The sequence below is a fragment of the Pantherophis guttatus genome, chromosome 8 (genome assembly GCF_059756535.1).
Source record: "Pantherophis guttatus breed Tessera chromosome 8, ASM5975653v1, whole genome shotgun sequence".
NCBI lineage: Eukaryota > Metazoa > Chordata > Lepidosauria > Squamata > Colubridae > Pantherophis > Pantherophis guttatus.
The window spans coordinates 42,668,077-42,688,549 of record NC_142070.1 but is presented as its reverse complement, the minus strand read 5'-3'; the positions used below and the strand labels follow the sequence as shown (position 1 = coordinate 42,688,549).

Below are 20,473 nucleotides of genomic sequence, written 5' to 3'. Positions count from 1 at the left end.
GATTCCAAGATCTGAGTCAAAAACAATTAGAATCTCCTTATTGAGTTAACTTCCAAAATCAAGCTGAATTATTTTTTTCATTAAATCAGGTACCTCCAAATTGATTTAAGTAATTTGGAGGCACCTAACTGGGTTTTTCTAAAACAATTTTGAAATTCAAATTAAATCAGTTACATTATTGATTTCAAATAGAATCAATTATTTGCATAGCTCATCCTGGGTTTCTCAGTACACTTAAAAACACAAAGGCAACATGTTCCTTCAGAAGAAAATACTGATGCTTCCTATGGCATCTGCTGAAAAAGAATTGAAAGATAATGCAAAAGGGTTTTTGTATCCTGTTTTTATTCATTATTTGTCTAAATCATATTTCAATATACTTTTCATGACCAGAAAGATGTTATCTAAAATAGAAAACAGCATATCAGATTAAAACTTCTATGGTCAAACTGACTTTTATACCAGTAACAGATTACTTAAATAATTACTCTGTTCCTGAGATTTCAGATACAGAGGTACACAGCTTACTTGATGTGCTTAATGTGGCTTTTCTAATCCTATTTCAATTGTGACATCAGGTGGCATTCTGATTTTTTAAATCTACAATAGAAACATTTATTTAAGGATCCAGCCAGTTTTCAAAACCACCTCGTAGACCAAAAATCATAACCGCTGAATTATGAGCACTTTTCACTCTCGTAATTAACATATGAAAACACTCAGCACAGACTGAAAAAGACTTTCACACCACTTAGAAAACTAGGAACTTATTTCAAATAAACGTGCTTAGTACAACTAGAAAAATACAATAGACCTTTTCTTCTGCATTTGGCTTTGGGAGAAGGTAAAGTCAAGAGGCCTTTGAACTATGGTGCTGGAGAAGACTCCTGCAAGTCCCTTGGACTACAAGGTGATCAAACCGGTCAGTCTTAGAGGAGATCAACCCTGACTGCTCTTTAGAAGGCCAGATCCTGCAAATGAAACTCAAATACTTTGGCCACCTAATGAGAAGGAAGGACTCACTGAAGAAGAGCCTAATGCTGGGAACGATTGAGGGCAAAGAAGAAGGGACAACAGAGAATGAGGTGGCTGAATGGAGTCACTGAAGCAGTAGGCATGAGCTTAAATGGACTCCAGAGGATGGTAGAGGAAGACAGGAAGGCCTGGAGCAACGTCGTCCATGGGGTCACGATGGGTCGAATAAGACTTCGCAACTAACAACAACAACAGTCAAGAGGAGAGACAGATTTAGGGGGTTATACAGGTAGTCATTGATTTACAACAGTTTGTTTAGTGTCCGTTCAAGTTACAATGGCATTAAAAAAAAAGTGAGTTATGACTGTTTTTCATCCTTATGACTATTGCAGCATTCCCATGGCCATGTGATCAAAATTCAGACATCATATGGTTCATATTTATGACAGTTGCAGTGTCCCAGGTCATGTGATCAGCTTTTGCAACCTTGTGACAAGCAAAGCCAGAATCACTTAACAACCAGGTTACTACCTCAACTGCTGCAATGATTCACTTAATAATTGTGGCAAGAAAAGTTGTAAAATTGCGCAAAACTCACTTAACAAATGTGTCACTTAGCAACATAAATTTTGGGCTCATTAGTGGTTGTAAATCAAGAACTACCTGTGATTTAAATGAATATTTTTGCAATCATTAACAAATTAGCCTTTTTCACATTAGACAAAACCTGCTATTTGTACATTTCGGAGCATGAACTTCCATTGTAAAACATGGAAGATAGATGCAGAAATGCCTTGTCATTTTCAGTTATAATAAATACATCTTCAAAAACATGTTACCACTTTCTTCCATTAGTAGCAGCGATGTAGCCATTGATATAAAAGATAACTAATTATTAGCTGTTATGCAAGATGACAAAGGCAATTAAGCAACATTAAAATGATGTGTTGATTCACCCACAGTTCATTCTTTTTTCAAAAAGAAAAAAGAAAACAGGATTGTAGAGATCCCACAGTAGCCCTTCCAGAAATCTGTTGCTTCTCCATTCTGAACTTCCACTCCTACCATGGGAGCTGTTGTATATGGTGAAATCTCTCCATTTATTTTTTTCTTGGAAATGAAACACCGGTACAGCAGAAAGAATAGACATGTGTTCCCTTCAAATGGTAATATGACACAAGCTTATTGTATTCACAATCCCCAGGATGGCAGGAGAATCAGATCACATATTCAGTTTTCCATTTCTTCTTCAATTTATGCAGGATCCAGTGAACCTAAACAGTCCTCATTGGAGTGGAACATTGTTCAGGGAAAATAGCCTTATACACACAGATATGTATGCATGCACATGCACACATGGACAGTTCTAAATATCTTGGAAATAATCCAAGTACGTTGAAATCTTACATTGACACACACACACACCTTCTTTTTTGGTTCCGATTCATTCAATTACTTAATAGTTCTCACCTCAATAGGATTGCTCTTTGATACTTCCCTATTACTTCTTTCTTGGCTTGGAGGCTTTGAAGGAATGAATTGGGCTTTTATATATTTCTTAATCTATAATTACACTTATAGCTATGAATAGGCAGCACAATTTGGCCACAGAAACATCAATCGTGATTCAAAGCTTTGAAAAGAGAGCAAATAACTATAATCATAGAATTGATCCCAATATGCCTGGGTGCATATCATGTGATGGAGCGATCATAAGGTGAATAACCGCCTATTTGTAGGGCTATTTTTGTTTGGATGTGTAATTATGATAGATAGATTGTATCTAAGATAATGTTTGAATGAACAGTAATTGAACTGGATTATGAGATAGAAAATGCCTTGCACTTCCTTCAGTTTCTCAGCAAGTTATTTATAGGAAAGATTTATTGCTCTTAAATTATACAACAAGAAAATGCACTGTTGAAACGGAAAGGCAATTGGGCTGGAAACAAGAATGAATCCTATATTTTAGGTACATTTAATGAAAATAGCTTATTCTTTTCATTTTAAGACTTGAATGAAGTCAAGCTAGCAACAACACAAATCAGAAATATTGGACCAAAATCAATCAGTACTTATAAGATTTGTGTGTGTGTGTGTGTGTGTGTGTGTGTGTGTGTGTGTGTGTATGTGTGTAAATATTCACTGAATATGCATATGACAGAGCCCCATTATAGCACTTTCAATACTCCCATCTTTTCTGTTGAATTCCCAACAGAAATCTAGTTTTATTTTGTAGTTTTTAAATTATGTCTGATCACAAACATAGTTAGAAATATAATTAATTTATTACATGAATTATTATTATATATAATTAATAATTAATGTATTAATTATATAGTTAGAAAAGATATAATTTTATATTTTATAACTATATAATATAGTTAGAAAAATCATTTCAATTCATATTGGGTCAAAGGTGCATTTCTGATATTAGCTCTTTTGATTCCATAATTCAAAGTCAATTAAGACATAAGGTTTTGCTACCATTGACTTGTCCTTGTTCTACATTATCTTGTCTAAATTTGTCTTTGTTGTCTTCCTGGGACTAATCATCTCTTTATTTTTTCATCACACTGTCCATTTTTATCTATTCACGACCTCCCCACCCAAAAACAAAAAAAAAGCCTTTAGATGATCACATCATTTGTAAGTTCAGTAAGCTGGCTGGTGAAAATAACAGAAGCATTTATTGTAATTTTCTATAAATATTTACCATGTAGAACTATTAAATGGAATAAATATGAATATGCTGGCTGGAGAATTCTGGGAGTTGAAGTCCACAAGTCTTAAAGCTGCCAAGTTTGAAGACATCTGCCCTAAACTCCCAAAGGCAATCTGGGACTACAGAGATGGATGTGGACCATATAACAGGTTAGAAACCTTATAAAACTGGAGGTCTCGATCTATCATGGAAACCCAGGGAAGGGTAGGTAAGTCCTCTCCTTTCATATAAAAAATGTAATGAGCAAATGTTGGGAGCCTGGCCACAGAGGTACACCAAATCATAGAGAGATGTGAGTCATATGTCCTTGTAATATGACTGTTGACTCACAAAGAAATTAATCCTACTTCAATCCCCTACACAGGATTATTTTCACTTAGGGAGTGGTAATTTAAGAAAGGTAGGCCTCAATTGCTAAGGAAAATCATACAATTAAAGCTTTACTACTTCAATAAGTCAGAAAATAAAGAAACCTCATGTCAATTTATTACCTTATGGCTGGCAGTTGGGAGTTCATTTCAAATAAAGAAGCTGTTACAGGCAAAACCCAGTTATTTTGCTTAGCGTTGTAAAGGCATTTGTTGAACAAGAATGAAAGAAGTTCCAGATGTTTTTCACTGTCTAATATAGAGAGAAAGAAATAGAAACAAGATATAAAGATATAAACAAATGAAAGAAATGTAAAAAAAAAAGTCCCCAAGAAATCATTCATGGAAACTAAAAGAAAATAGATTTTGTTGCCTTTAAACATCTAAAAACGATTTTCATGGCTGGGATTTGACTTCAAAAAGTGAACATTCCACATTTGGTAATATCCTGGAATGTAATTACAGAGACAGTGATAAAAATAGTATTCTAAATCAACTCCCATTCCCCCAACACATTGAAATCATTTGTTGATGCCATATGTTCCTACAAATCTGTCTGTTTGCATTAAGTATTTATCACAGTTTCAAACAATTAAAGGCTATTAATCCCCATTTGTTTCAGTCCTTTGAGAAAACACATTTAATTGCATAGCCACATCTTACAAAAAGAAGGCTTGATAATAATACAAAGAGTCCATTATCATGCCTTATTCCATTAACCTTTCAGGTTGTTCAATATAGTCTTTGAATGACCAATGCCAATGATATCTGGAGATTAGTGAGCTACCTGTTAATTTACTCCCTTAAATTGTTTATATTTTTATGAATGTAATGTTTCTGTGTGTGTGGGAATATCCTCCATACTGGCTCCTATGATATCACTACAGTTCTGATGCACTTTTTATGATCTCAAAGGCTTCAAAAATGGGAACAGGTTTACCTGTTCCAGTGCCAATAAACTCCAATAATAGAGTTACCAGATATCTGAAGAAGAAAAAAAGAACATGGAAAGGGTTAGAATTGGAAGGGAGGTTAGAAAAGGAAGATTGGTACAGTTAATTTATTAACTGTTAAGTTACTTGGAAATTATGTGAAAAATTACAGTGAAAATCTGTAAAATTACCTTTTTCTGGCAGCAGAAAGTCTCCTTTTCCAATGCATTAAGAGCTGGTTAGGAGGCAAAAACCTTCAGTGTGTAATTGATTATCATTTCAATTTCAGGCAGCAGATCAAGCATGTGGAAAGGTATTAAGGTACTAATTGTCAGGCCCAAAACCAAAAAATTTTTTTGGTTATTGTATAAAGCTGAGATCATAATCATAATCTTGTATAACCAATAGACAAACTCTTGCCAGATTGAAGAATCTACTATATTAAATAGCTATCTGTATAAAGGTAAAGGTAAAGGTTCCCCTCACACATATGTGCTAGTCATTCCTGACTCTAGGGGGTGGTGCTCATCTCTGTTTCAAAGCCAAAGAGCCAGTGCTGTCCGAAGACGTCTCCATGGTCATGTGGTCGGCATGAAAAAATGCCAAAGGTGCATGGAACGATGCTACCTTCTCACCAAAGGTGGTCCCTATTTTTCTACTTACATTTTTTATGTGCTTTCGAACTGCTAGGTTGGCAGAAGCTGGGAGAAGTAACGGGAGCTCACCCCGTTACGCAGCACTAGAGTTTCGAACCACTGAACTGCCAATCTTTAGATCAACAAGCTCAGAGTCTTAGCCACTGAGCTACCATGTCGCTCTAGTTATCTGTATAATCTTGTGCAAACTACTAGGGAGGGGTTATCTTCACTTTCTTTCTCTAACACATGTAACATGCAGATTGAGTTGCCTCATATTCCTCTGTAATGTATCCCCTCCCTACTAGAAATCCCCTCCCTTACCGTCTTCCCTCACACTAAGCAACTGTTTAATGTCAGAGAATGGAACTTGTGAGGTTAAGGATAGCACTTATTAGGAAAGCACTGCGCCAAGTGAAAAACTATTCAGGAAGAAATACCCCCTAAGCCAGACAATATTTGATTTTAAGGCAATTTCTTCCAAATGGAAGACATGAGGACAAAAAGATTGCCAATTAATAGTGGAATATACATTCCTGACCTATTGCAATGTAAAGAAAAAAAAATGTAGCCTCTTGTTGGATATATGAAGCCCATCCACCATATTATTCTTTTAGTATACAGAATAGAGCAGGGGTGTCAAATGATTGCATCACGGGCTATATCACGATGTATTGGGATGTTTTTGCCTTTGCAGAGCTGGGGTAGGCGTGGCCTTTGCGGTCTGTATCCGGCCCATGAGCCACTGGCCTGGAATAGAGGATGGATTACTTAGTGTCGTACTTTCTATATTCTGGGGCCATTATATACATAAAAAGTTAAAGCTGAAACAACCATAGCCTATTCTCGTGATGGTGAACCTATGACACACGAGCCATCACCCCAGTTCAGCTCTGCTGCGCATGCGTGCGTGCCTCCCTCCGGCCAGTTGGTCTTTGGGTCTCTGCTGAGCATGTGCGGGGGCGGGGCACATGCAGGGGACATGCGCATGCATGGGGTGCATGTGGGGCATGCACTTATGCATGGGGCAGGGCACATGCAGGGGGCCATGTGCACATTGCATTTTGGGGGCTTGGGCATATGTGTGTGCATTCACGCACACATGCTTTGGGCACTCGATCCGGAAAAGGTTAGCCATCACTGGCCTATTCCATTTGAGACTTACTAATTATCTAAAATATTGTTTCCAGTGGGGACACTGGAAACAATATTCCCAGACACTGGGAAGACACTGGGAAGCTCTTTATCCTTTCATGTACTACACAGAAATACAGATAATGTATTGCCTATGCCTCATCTCTCTCTTTCTTTCCTGTCCTCTACCATATAGTGGCATGTGTCTATGAAGGGCAGGTGATGGGTGGATTACAATAATGCAGATTTCCCAGGAAGGAGTGAGCCTATTCCAAGGAGGACAGAGAGAGAGAGAACCAACAGCACAGCGCAATGTCGGATCGTGAAAACAGGAAGAGCTTTAGGATAGCCACTCCCTAGAATCTTCTAAAGTGCACCCATTGAGTTAAGAATAGAATAAGTTTAGTATGGCATGAATCTGTCTATATGGTATATGCAGATAAAGAAATATATTGGCTGAATTGTCTTACATCATTCTTCGGCTAAACCTGATCCACCCTGCTTTTGCCTGCCTAATTTGCGTAATCTTAGATAAGTGGCAGTGACTGAAATATGACAGTAAATGAAAATATTCAATTCAGACTGTATTATTTTATTTTCACATCTAGTATAATGCATTTCGTAATCATTAATAAACTTTAATTACAGATATTGAAAAAAATGAAAATGCTTATTTTGAAAATAGAATCAAACATTAAAAGGATACTCCTTTGTATGTCATATTTTAAATTTAAATATACCAATATATAATGTAGAGAAACAAAAGGCAGGGGGATTACTTGCTTAGCTGGACAACATATTGTTGTCAATGCAGTTTTTGTCAAACTTTGTAATAAGTGAGTCTACGTGAAACACTGGGGATAAACTGATGGATCATAAAAGGTAATATATAGTAGGAGCAAAAATAGCTGAGAAATAGCTGACTGCTATAAAGTATGCTTTTGTATGAATGTAAGTTAAATATAGAGACAAATCTAGTTTTATTGTTCAACATTTATTCAGATTTTATGGTGAATTTATCCTTGGGCAGTGTAGAGCTTTCAAGAGATACTTTGAATTATAATGTTTCATTTGAAATGACACTTCCTAGCAAAATGCCAAATAATACCTCACTTCAATCCAGTAAAAAAAGGTTTCTGCTTTTGTGCTGCAGAGACACTTATTGGTGGGCCTTAGTGACTAATGAAGCTAAATTAGTCTTGTTTCGATTTTTCAGTTTGAAACATCGAGATGGAACAATTTGGATTTTCTGAATTGAGACACCTAAGATTTATTAAGACTTTTCTTAAATGTGCTTCTATAGAGCATATCATAAAGAATGTATATAATTGCTAGAAAGGTCAGTTGATATGAAAGTGTTTAATTTGAAGTACAATGTTATGTCATAGATCTGCAACACTCAATGTTTGAATAAACAAACAGTTTGAAAATATTGATCTCCAAATGTATTGATTATGACCTTCAGCAAAATAATTTCAGTTTAATTTTGAGGGATCTTCTTCTTGTTTTATAGGAAACAAAACGTAGAAACCATTTTCAGAAATTATTACCAACAGCCTAACATACTGTTTAGCTTAACATACTGTTAGGAAAACAGTTAACATGCTGTTTTGGCATTTTAATCTTTATCCATCCATCCATCTGTCCGTCCGTCCATCTATCTATCCATCTATCTAACATCTACATCTATCTATTCACTCTTGGAGAGATAGGCTGTAACTGTCATGAAGAAAAATATCATTCCTAAATAAAATGCATGCTTTTTCTTAATTGTATTATTTTTTACAGAGAAAAATTAAAGGTTTATAATCACAAAATTAATATTTTAAAGTGAATTGAAGTGGTACACATTCTTTTTTATGTTATAGTCAATTTTGGGTGGAAAAATAAATAATCTTGTATTTGTAATACTGGTATCCCTAATGGCAATTGTTAGTGACAAAATTTTACTTCCCTCTTTGTACTTGCAATTCTTTAGTCTTTTTTAAATAATAAATGTAATAGTTTTGATCATATTATAAAGATATAATTGTATTGAAATATGTATTGAAATAAAAAACATATCATGTTTTACAACATTACACTAAAGTATTATCATTTCAAGGGCAACATGTTATTAAATTTCAAATCAGTGACAGAATAAAATCTACTCAGAAAGAAATTTAAAGTACAGTTTCAATTTTTGTATCTTTAGCACTGGGGACTTCATTTTTTTTTTCTCGATAGGCTGTCAATTCTGTCAATCAATGCAACAATTCCTATTATCATATCAACCATTTAAAGTACCTGTCACCAGGTGGTGAATCATCCATATTGTAGGTATAATGTGTGCATTGGCCTTGAAATTCCATTATCTGTGTGAGACAAATAAGAAAATAATATGCCTTAGGCAGAATATAGCAAAAACTATATGCATCTAAAATATGGTATTTTATACTGAATATATGCATTAATTTCAATAACATCTCCAGGCTACAGGTTTCATTAAAACAAAGGAAGACATTAAATTAAGAAGTCTAGGTTAAAAACTGACAATATATGAGAGTTCCTCAGTCATCTATTGCAGTTGATGTCTACATTACAGGATGAAAATATAAATTTTATAAATACAATATTGAGAAAATCAAAGTCAAGCACTTCTGAAAACTGGAACATGCTTTACTGAATTTATAGATCAAATGTATTATTGCTTAAAATAATAGCTTCCTAAATAGTAAATTTCATATAAATCAGGAGAAGGATGGGGAAGAAATAGCAAAGTAATGCTATTTAGGCCCATGGCCAATATAAAAATCAAAAAGAAAATAGCCACAGATCTCTGTGGAAGCATGTTTATGAGCTCTGCCATGATGAAAATTTGTTTCTTCATTATGGCAAAGATACAGCTTTGAATGAAATCTTATAGCATCCTTGTATCTTGAAAAGAAGCTTTTAAGATAGCATCCCAAAAAGGTTCATATATTTTTGAAAATTGCATATAAAAAAGGATAATTATATAGAAAAAGCTGATACCGGGTAAATATATCTTTGAAGAGGCAGCATTATAAAAATTTACATTAAAAAGAATGTCAGGAAAATTTGCATTAAAAAGGTTATCTTTGAGAGATTTATACTTTTTAAAAATATGTATAAGGCAAAAGCACATTCAAAACTCTTTATGTTAGAGGGGGAAAAACCATTAAAATCTGGAAACATGAATATTTTCCTGTCTGTGATAATGTAAATGCATTATGAGCTCTAATGATATTTTAACAAAAATGTTCCACACAAATAGATGTTTTATATATAATAACGAAGGTTCCATTCTTCATAATGCTGGAAAGATTACATTATGTTACTTGATGCTTGAAAAAGGAACCAAGAAATGTCTTTTTTTTCTATTTTTTTAAAATTTTCATATTTTATATTGAGGAAAATAATAAAGGTGGGATATAAATAAATTAAATAAATAAATAAAACAACTAAGTGGACTAACTAAACTTGGAGAAGGATATCCATAATAAAATGTTTTAATAGAATGTGGAATAGCTCACATGTTATTTTAAGCAGGGGAAATCAGCAGAGTCTTTCGGTAGCGGCCGCTCTGGGAGTCCGCTTCCCGCTCTATGGTTTCAACTCCATGTGGCTGCCCCGGCTCCCGGAAGACTCAACAGAAGGCAGCTGGCCTGACCGGCTTCTTCTCCGCTTCCAGCGGCTTCCAGCCGGGATTTGGAAGCTGAAGAGAAAGCCATCCTCAGTGCTCAGATGGCGATGGCAGTGGCACGGTCTCCCCATGCGGGGCTGCAGCTCACTTCACCCTTCACCGCCTCTCTGGCCCAGCTCCTGGAAGACGTGGCAGCAGGTGGCTGGCCCGACCGGTCTCTTCTCCACTTCCAGCAGCTTCCAGCTGAGTGCTCACCGGCTTTGCCCACATCAACATGATGAGGCCTGGGAGGCATGCAAGCAGGGGAGGGAACAGGTTCATGCACAGCTTGGCGCCTTTGGGCTGGTTGCGTTCTCCCCTGCAGGAGGGGAGGGGCTTGATGGCGCACAGAGGGAGCCTTTCTCTGCCGGACCCCCCGCTAATAAAGCCAAGCCCTTATTTCAGGGGTCAAAAGAAAATAAGACCCTGTCTTATTTTCGGGGAAACACGGTATGCAAATTTTTTATTCAAAGATGGTTCAGTCTATTTATCCCTTTGAATGGAATCATCTTACCAAATCAGTTTGGAACAATAAATTAAGTGCCTTTGAATCTGTTCAAAGAACCTACATTTTATGAAGACTGAACTTTCAAATTAGATTTGGCTTATTCCAGCTGAACTGAATTAACCTCTTGGAATTAGATCAGTATCAAATCAGAATTTAGCATAATGTTATTTGCATCAATTTCATGATACAAGTGATGACAATTGTATGGGTTACATGAAAATTATATCCCTTGCTTTCCTTGCCGTGCCTTGATGCCCCTGTCTGAAATGAAGGAATTTCCTATAGGTCTCATGGGAAAAAAAGGGGGGTAAGAGTAAATTTTTCTCTCCTCCCATTCTAGTCTTTTCTTGAAAAATAATCTCAGCAAGTCTTTTTGGGGAGTGGGTGAATCAAGTGTGTGATGGGAAACAAGCAAGCTTTGGATTTTATCAATCAAAGATGCCTTCAAGGCAAAACAAGTCTCTTCTCCCATTGGCAATAAATCTGCACTCATGGAACAGGTATATTGGTAGAATTTTCAACCAACATAAGCGACATGTCTTACAATGCTTCCAGAGGAGCATTTCTGCAGCAGTTGACAATCCTTGAAGAACCAGGGGGGTGGGTGGGTTTGATGCGTTTTGAAATCCTGAAGCATATAATCTGAGTCATGATCAGAATTAAAGTTAGAAGAGAGAAAAAAACCCAGAATCATCACTCAATTTGGCCAGTGAAGTATAAGACTTTGAAAATATTGAAATAGAGCCTTCAGATCTTAACTGGGAATGAAACATATCCTGGCCATGGGAACTTTTTCTCCTTTTGCTGTAAAACATACATTACTTGTGCTTTACACATGAAGAGTTACTCCTTCATACACATACATACAAAAAAAATTGGGCTTTAAATCATTCTACAGCTTTGGAGATACACCCCAAACATTTATGCTATAACTCTAAGTAACTTTTTTTCTTGTTTGATCTTTAAATATAGGCTTTTTGTACCTTTTTTGGCACTTTTATTATATATATATATATGTTATATACTTTATATAAGGTATATGTATGTATATATATATATATACTTTTATTTGAATATATATTCAAATAAAAGTGTATATGTACATACAAAAGTATACACGCACACACACACAATATACATATATATACACACACACAAACATAACTGACTGCAGAATCTGTGTTCTCTCTCTCAAATATTAAAAATAAAATCCACCACATATGCACATAATCTACTGTTCAACTTGTTCCATCTACTAGTTTCATTTTATGCTATTTTAGTAGAAACAGAACATACAAAGGGGTTTAAAAAGCTTGCAGAAACAAAACATACAAAGGGGTTTAAAAAGCTATAATCTGTCTGACCAAAATACATTAGTAAAAGTTTGCAAAGCCTTTGCTAAATGAAGAGTTATGTAAACCCCGTTTTACTACACTTTTTTTTCCATGTCCTTTTGTCCTTTGAAGTGCATTAAAAAATAGTTCAAATTTGAACTAGTAGAGAATATAGTATACCTGGGATTGAAGGAGAGAGAAACATAGTGATCTAATTATTTTCCCATCCTACAATTTCAAGTGTATCTTAATCCATTTAGATACTACAGCAAACATTTGTCATGGATTCAAAGTTAGACTCAACAAAGCAAAAGGTTGTGAGAATAAAGTAAGGGGGGGGGGAAATAAACTAATTAAAAATAAGTTATCTGTCTTTAAAAGCAACATAAGCAAACAGAAGTTAAATACCATATTTTTTGGAGTATAAGACACACCTTTTCCCCCCTAAAAGGGGGTGGAAATTTAGGTGCGTCTTATATACCGAATGTAGCCCCACCCACCGGCCCCCACCCTTCGGCCTCTGCCTCCCAGCAATTTACCTCCTTGCAGCAAGCAACAAGAAGAAACAGCCCATTTCAATTTCAGCACAGCCTAATTAGCACAAATTAATTGTCCATTGGATCGGCCTCCTGACTCTCAGCTGTTTCAGGCAGCAGGGATTGCCATTGCCTATTGATGGGTGGGCCTCTGCTGCTTCCTGCAAGGAGGTAAATTTCTGGGAGCAGATTTTTTTTTTCTTGTGCTCCTCACGCTATGCTGAAAACGAAATGAAAGTAAAACAGGCTGTTTGCTGCAATGAGGCAAAATTGCTGGGAGGCAGAGGCAGATTTCTTTTTCTTGTTTTCCTCACCAAAAAAGGTAGGTGCATCTTATAGTCCAGAACATCTTATACTCCGAAAAATATGGTATGCTGCTTTCATCCAAAAATTACAAGTTTATTTTTTCCTTTTTTCTGCAAAATGTCCATAAGCAGTTTCCAGTCACTAACAAATGTAATAATTGAGCATTTTTTCCCAAGCAAACAAGTTAAATTTGCCATCTCTGCTAATTCTAACATCTTCATCATCCTTGTGGATATTTCAAAATCTTTGCATTTTTGTGCACACAATAGTTTCACAGCACTATTTCCCCATGGGGGAAAAAGACCCATACAAAAATCTAGATTCCTAACTTGAAGCCTGTCAGTGTTACCTAAAGAGACGAGCATCATTCCCAATCTCTGTTGAAGAATATTCTCCGTTAAAGAACTATGGTTAAAGCTAAGGTTGGGTTTATCTTTCATATTGCTCTATTTTACCAAGCAGTCAAAAACTGCTTGGTACTTAAATTACACTGTACACATTGAAATGTCAATAGAGAATTTTCCACCAGGGAATATTAGCACATCCTATCCCAAAGTTGATAAAAAATTTCTTAGGATTTTTGCATTTAATTCCGTCTCCCTGGAAGAAGAAAGACTTTAATAAAACTTGAGATGAAAGAATTTCAGATTAAAGTAATCCAGAATAATGCTGGAGAAGCAAGGAAAGTTTTAGAAAGAAAGGAAAATAGAACAAGCAACAAATAAGCTTTGATGAGAAAGTTGGGGTAGCAGTTGAAAAAACTTGAGTGTCTTTTAAATATTACACAAAGGACATATTTCACCTTTATGAATGACATATCAATAATGTTTTTCCATAGTGTTTAAAGGGAAGGCTTACAGCATATATTTCCAACGTATGTGTTTATACAGAGGTTGTAATAGAAAGGTCATTGTATGATCACTATTGGTAAGTCCAAAGAAGAGGTTTTTGAAAATGCATTCCTGATCCCATTCTCTCCCCCATCCCGCATCCTAAGAGGTCTTAAAAATGCTACTGTGGCAACCAGTAAACTTCTATAAATGCACTATATGATAGGAATTAAGAGGTTAAAAAAGGAATCTCCAAGAATAAGGTAGAGGGCTATTGATGAGTGGAAAGCTAGGAAAAGGGATTTAATGGAGTTCCACCACAACTTTTCTTTCTCAACTTAACTTTGAGAGACAAAGATAGGGACAATTTGTTCTCCAAAGTACCTGTGGGCAGAATTTACAAATGGAGACTTATCAAACTTATCAAAGATCTAACAGAATTAAGGAGAAATTTCCTCATAGTGAGAACAGTGAGAACAATTAAGCTCGCCTTCAGAAATTATGGGTGCTCCATTGCTGAAGGTTTTTAAGAAGAGATTAAACAATCATTATCTGAAATGGTATATTTATTTATTTATTTATTTTATTTTAATTTATTATTTTATTTTATTTTGTCAAGCATATATAAAATAACAGATAAAAGTATAAACATAATTTGAATACATGAAACTGATACGAGTAAAAAGGGACATTAGGACAGGGACAGTAGGAACGCAGGTGCACTTATGCAGGCCCCTTACAGATTTCTTAGGAATGGGGTGAGGTCAACAGTAGACAGTCTAAGGTTAAAGTTTTGGGGGTTTAGGGAAGAAACTACAGAGTGAGATAGTGCATTCCAGGCATTGACCACTCTTGTTACTGAAGTCATATTTTCTGCAATTGAGTTTGGAGCAGTTTACCTTGAGTTTGTATCTCTTGTTTGCTCATGCATTGTTGTGGTTGAAGCTGAAGTAGTCATTGACAGGTAGGACATTGTGGCAGATAATTTTATGTACTATGCTTAGGTCAGACCAAAGTCGGCATAGTTCTAAGTTGTCTAAGCCCAAAATTTTAAGTCTGGTGGGATAGAGGGTAGAGGAATGGAGGACTCTTTTCGTGAAATATCTCTGGACACTCTCAATTGTTTTAATGTCCAATATGCAGTGCGGGTTCCAGACAGATGAGCTGTATTCAAGAATTGGTCTAGCAAATGTTTTGTGTGCTCTAATTAGTAGTACAGTAGAAGAAGCTACGTATGATTACGTTAGCAGCTCTTAATGCCTTTTTGGCAATGTTGTTACATTGGGCTCTGGCACTTAGATCTTTAGAAATGAGTATTCCAAGGTCCTTGACAGAGTGAGGGTCGTCTACAAGGTCATATCCATCTAATTTGTATTTTGTGTTCCGATTTTTTTTGCCAATGTGCAAGACAGAGCATTTGTTAGTTGATATTTGAAGTTGCCACTTGTTAGACCAATCTAACACATAGTCAAGGTCTTTTTGAAGTTGCCAGTGGTGTTGAATAGTTTTACATCATCAGCCAAGAGAATGCAGTTGTTTTTAATATGTTCGCAAAGGTCATTTATGTAAAGTATGAAGAGTGTTGGACCTAAAAATGCTGCCTTGGGGAAAACCACTGCTAACAGGTACAGGATTTGATAGAGTGCTTCCTATTTTGACCACTTGTCTGTTTGACAGGAATTTATGTAAATCCATTTATGTAGGAGTCCAGAAATGCCATAGGACTTTAGTTTTAGAAGTAGTTTGTTGTGTACCACTGAATCAAAGGCTTTATAGAAATCTATGTAAATTGCGTCTATTGCTTTGCCTTGATCGAGATGTGTAGTCCATATGTTTTTGTAGTATAGTAGTTGTAGATTACAGGATAATTTTTTTCTGAAACCAAATTGTTTGTTGGCAAGTAGGTTGTTTGTCTCTAGGTGGAGGGTAATAGATTGGTTAATGATTGATTCCATGACTTTGCAGGTGATGCAACATAAAGAGATTGGTCTGTAATTTTCAACTAGGCTGGGGTCTCCCTTTTTGAAAATAGGGATGACCGTGGCTTGTGACCATTGGTTTGGCAGGGAGCTGGTACTTAAAGATTATTCAAAAATTATGCTTAGAGGTTCTGTTATTGTAGTGGAAAGCTTTTTTAAGAAGTACGCACATAGTCCATCAGGTCCAATAGATAGAGATTGTTATAGACTGCATAGTGCCTTTTCAATGTTGTCTTCTGTAAAATTGATATTACCTCATCGTAATTGTTGTAACTGTTTGTAGTACGACTGGGAAATATTGGATATGTGTTGTTGCTGTTTACAAAGACTGAACTGAAGAACTTGTTTAAAAGATTGGCTTTAATTTTTTATTATTTCTTCAATAATTTCCTTTATGTCCTTCCAATATTGTTGGGCCTTTGTACATTTCCATCAGGCATGGTAGTACGTCCCCTTTTTTGTTTTGCACTTCCAACAGTGTGGGGAGGCGTTCAGGTATATTTTGGCTAATCTGGCTGGTGCTAAGTGCCATCTGTAAAACATTTTTATGAGATTTTCTGTATAGGATGTGGCTCTTGTCATTTTGATGTTCTGTTTCCACAATTTCTCCCAGTTTGCCAATTGAATGTTGTGCCCTATGTCCCTGGCCCACCTTATCATGTTTTCTTTTACTGTTTCTTCCAATAATTTATATCTAAGAAGATAGTTATATATTTTGGTTATCATCTTTTGTTCTGGCCCTTGTAAAATCTTGTCCAATTTGTTCAAATTATTCGAGATTCCATATTGCTTTTTGTCTGCTGTGTGTCTTGAGTGTATTTGAGTATAGGGCCACCAATCGATATTTATGCCAGAGTTTTGGAGTTGCTGTCTTGAGATGAGTTCGCCTTCCTGATTCAATAAGTCTTGATACCGCATCATCTTTCCTATTTCGAGAGTATTCGGGTATATCAATGCTTCCATCGGGGACCACCATTTTGGTATTCTAGTATAGTGAGTTCTCTTAATATCCTGCCAGATCTTGAATAGTCTTTATTTGTTGGCATAAGCTTTTGTAGCGACTTTTAAAGTTAGCTACGTAGTTAGTTTTGTTTTTTTGCCAAAGAGATTTTTTTCTGGATTGTAGCTTCCTTATTGTTATTGGTAATTTGTTTTTTCTGGGTGTGGGGTTTATTAGTGGTACATAAAGTTTAATGATATATGGCAGTGATGGCGAACCTTTTAGGGACCGAGTGCCCAAACTGCAACCCAAAACCCACTTATTTATTACAAAGTGCCAACATGGCAATTTAATCTCAATAATGAGGTTTTGGGAGGAATTTCAATCACTCTTTCACAACTTGACTTCTCCCTGGTGGCACTGGATTTCTTTAACAGCACAACTCAGGAATGATATTATAAATAAATTAATGATTTATTTATTAAATTAATTTAAATTTATTTAAATTAATAATTATAAATAAATAAATGATGGGAGTGTAGTGCAGTAGCCTCTGGAGGGCCATGACATCCTTATTCCTTCCTTCCTCCTTTTTCCTTCCTTCCTTTTTTTTTCTACCTCCTCCTCTGATTTCACTCTTCCTTCCTTCCTTCCTTCCTCCTCTGATTTCACTTTCCTTCCTTTAATCCTGTATATTATGGTTCGTTGTTGTCAGTATTTATTAAAGAATGCTGTATAGCTTAGAAATTCTCAGCAAAAACAACAGCTGCTGTTGCTTGTAGCTGAAGCTATCCCGGGCTGTTATTTACACACACACATTGTGACACGCGTGGGTGAAAAAGTTCACTCAATCAATTCCAACTTCATGAGATCTTTTTCTTTCACAAGAAGTTGGAATTGATTGAGTGAAATGCGATGGAGAAATGTGATTGGAGCTGGGCTGGGGCAACAGTGTGGATGCCCACAGAGAAGGCTCTACATGCCATGTCCTCTTCTCTTCTCTTCTCTTCTCTTCTCTTCTCTTCTCTTCTCTTCTCTTCTCTTCTCTTCTCTTCTCTTCTCTTCTCTTCTCTTCTCTTCTCTTCAGTAGAAGACCCATGGTGGTGCAGTGATTAGAGTGCAGTACTCCAGGCTACTTCTGCTTACTGATGGCTGCCTGCAATTTGGCAGTTCAAATGTCACCAGACTCAAAGTTGACTCAGCCTTCCATCATTCTGAGGTGGGTAAAATGTGGACCCAAATTGTTGGGGGCAATATTCTGACTTTTTAAAATGCTTAGAGGAGGCTGTAAAGCACTGTAAAGTGGTATATAAGTGCTATTGCTATTGCTATTGCTATTGCTATTCTATTCTATTCTATTCTATTCTATTCTATTCTATTCTATTCTATTCTATTCTATTCTATTCTATTCTATTCTATTCTATTCTATTCCATTCCATTCCATTCCATTCCATTCTATTCTATTCTATTCTATTCTATTCTATTCTATTCTATTCTTGCTCTAATTCAATTCCTTGTGTTCTAATTCTAGTATTCTGTTCTAAATGTAATCCTATCCTATCCTATCCTATCCTATCCTATCCTATCCTATCCTATCCTATCCTATCCTATCCTATCCTATCCTATCCTATCCTAAATTCGGTTATATTCCATTCTAATGCTCTCTATTCTAATTTTATTCTATTCTGATTTTAATTCTTTTCTAATTCTAATTCTATTGTAAGTCTGATTCTATCCTAGAAGTAGAATAGAATGGGGAGGGATGAGGACAGGGTGGGGGAGGAGTAGAAGGGAGAAGGGAAAAGGGAGGAGATGAAATCCTGTTCCCTTGGCCCTCCAATTCTACCTCTCCCATCCAAATTCCCCTTCCTATACCAATGCTCATTCTCATCCCCTTCCATTGCCCCTCCCTGTCTACCTCCACATCCCCATTGCCCTTGTCTCCCTCAGTTCTTCTCTGCCTTCCTCACCCTGCCTTATCCTCCATATCCTACTCAATCTCTTTGTCACCTTCCTATTCCTCCTACCTTTTCCTCTCACCATCCTGCCTCTGCCCCTCTCCTCTTCATTTCCCTCACCTCTCTCACACTTCCTCTCACTTACTTCTGGTAAGTATGACTAGATGAAGTCATAAATGCATTGGAATTCCCCCTCCTATTTGTGTCTACCCTTCCTTCTCTGCCTGTCCTGCCCCCTCCCCTCTCCAATCCTTCATCCTCCTCTCCTCTCCTCCCTTCCCTCCCTGTCCTGTTCCCCTTCCTTCCCCTCTCCCCTCCCCTCTTCTATCCATTCTACTCCAACTTTTTGTTCCCCTCCCCTTCACCATCTTCTTTTCCTCCTTCCCTGGCCCTCCCCTTTTTACATTTTCTTCCTCCCATTTACCATACCCATTATCCTCCCAATCCCCCTCCCCCTGATCCTGACCCTATCAACCTCACCTTCCCTCTCAGCCTGTCCCTTACTCTTACCCTTTCATCCTCACCCTCATCCTTACCCTCACCCTCACCCTAAACCTAACCCAAACTCTCATCCTCACCTACCCCTCTGAGAGTTGGCTAGAAAATGAGGGAGGTTCCTCAGAGTCCAGGGGCACCCACTGAAAACCAACCTGCCTCTTGGGAAGCAACTTCACTCTGAAAACTGATAACTGACAGTAACTGACACTTGAGAATGCAGGGATGAAGTTATAAAGCCATTAGTATTCCCAAGGAGATGACCCATCTCCCTTATCCTCCTATCAAAAGGTACCTGCTCCTCCACCTTTGTGACCTACACCTATGCCACACAAATGTCTCTAGGAAGCTACCAAACCAATCATTAAACCTGCCTGCTTGTCATTTTTTGCACTGAAGCCATAGTTCTTTGGACGTGGATTGCTTTTGTTATAGAAGCACCACTAAGGGCTTCAACACTTTTGAGCAGCTTAACTATCTGCTGTTTGCTTCCTAAAGTCATGGGTTGGAAACAAATTTCACCATGTTTAAGATAGACCTTAAAATCCATTTGTCTCCTTGAAATCAACAGGACTGAATCTAACAGATCTCACTGATTTTAGTGGCGCAACTTTGACAAACTTTGAATCCAGCCCATTGACTGGAAAGGCCAACAGATTTTAAACCAAAATTATCCAGCCTGTCCCCATTTAATCCGCTTGCAATATATACACTGCATTGTTTTCTGTTTGAGAAAAGGAAAAAGTCTTTTAAATGTATTACTGTATTCTCCTGCTGTTTGAGTCTCTGTCTTCCACATATAACTTGCCTTCTGCCACCAATTGCCTCCTACCGGCCGGTTCGCTCCCACAGAGAGGGCCTCCTCAAGGTGCCATCAGCCAGACAATGTCGGCTGGCGACCCCCAGGGGGAGAGCCTTCTCTGTGGTGGCACCTACCCTCTGGAACGATCTACCTCCAGAGATACGAGTGATCCCAGACCTCTGGACTTTTTGTCGGGCCCTTAAAACTTACTTTTTTCAGTTAGCTGGGCTGGCCTGATTTTATGTTGGTTTTAAAGTTTGATACTGATTTTAATTGAAATGTTTTATATTATGGGCCAAATTTCATTTAATTATTTTTAAAATTATTTTAACTT

The 20,473-nt window shown here is 36.8% G+C and overlaps 1 long non-coding RNA gene across 1 annotated transcript; it reads right to left on the bottom strand.

Moving 5' to 3' along the window:
* Positions 1–326: 326 nt before the first annotated feature.
* LOC148112606 (uncharacterized) lies at positions 327–19,537 on the bottom strand. The gene is made up of 5 exons (XR_015729253.1): positions 19,493–19,537; positions 9,056–9,123; positions 5,009–5,052; positions 4,192–4,321; positions 327–404 (listed from the first exon to the last, which is right to left on the bottom strand). It is a non-coding gene; the product is annotated as an uncharacterized LOC148112606 (long non-coding RNA).
* Positions 19,538–20,473: the final 936 nt, after the last annotated feature.